Below are 725 nucleotides of genomic sequence, written 5' to 3'. Positions count from 1 at the left end.
GGTCAAAGATGCTGCATAGTTGCCACCAAGAGCTGAACCAGTTACTCCGATTTGAGAAAACTACTTTAGACAGTTTTCCTCTTAGTAATTTCACTGCACTTACCAAGGTCATTTCAATTGGTATTAAAAGTTGGCTGTAAATAGGTGCAACAGGTCAACATTTCTGAATTATTTCATTTATGTTTTAGCTGACCTTCAGGCTTAACATAAGAGCTAAGGGGGCAGATGCTCAAATAGATATTTGAGCTAATATGAGTTTAGCCCATTCCAAACTAGCCTAAATATATCTCATACGCTCACCCTACAGGTTGGTTTCATGGTAAGAAACCCCAACAGTAAAATGAAACCGTTTAAAATGTCCATTTATAGTTTTGGTGGGACTGTTCATGCAAAAGTATAAATGTTAGCGGTTTTGGTAACCGTTTTTAAATCCAGAAACTGGCCAGACACTAAAGCTACAGTTTTAAAAACAAAAATTAAAGGTTTTTAAATGGTTCAAACAAGGGATGACAGAAAGAGGGTTTGTAAAAGTTTATTTTCAAGATTCAGTCTCCAAGGTCAAAGCCTCCAGTCAGTTTCACCTGCAGAGGACAGAAGCATCAGTACCACAATAAGCTCCCATATAGTTCACAATATTCAGCCCTTACCTCATTAAACCTTCTGATCTCCTTTAGACCCAGACCCTGGGTTCTGTGGTGTTCCAGGTTGATCATCAAATGTATCCT

This window comes from Cyprinodon variegatus, unplaced genomic scaffold (genome assembly GCF_000732505.1).
Source record: "Cyprinodon variegatus isolate N-32 unplaced genomic scaffold, C_variegatus-1.0 Scaffold89, whole genome shotgun sequence".
Classification (NCBI taxonomy): domain Eukaryota; kingdom Metazoa; phylum Chordata; class Actinopteri; order Cyprinodontiformes; family Cyprinodontidae; genus Cyprinodon; species Cyprinodon variegatus.
Note: the sequence above shows the minus strand (reverse complement) of the source record.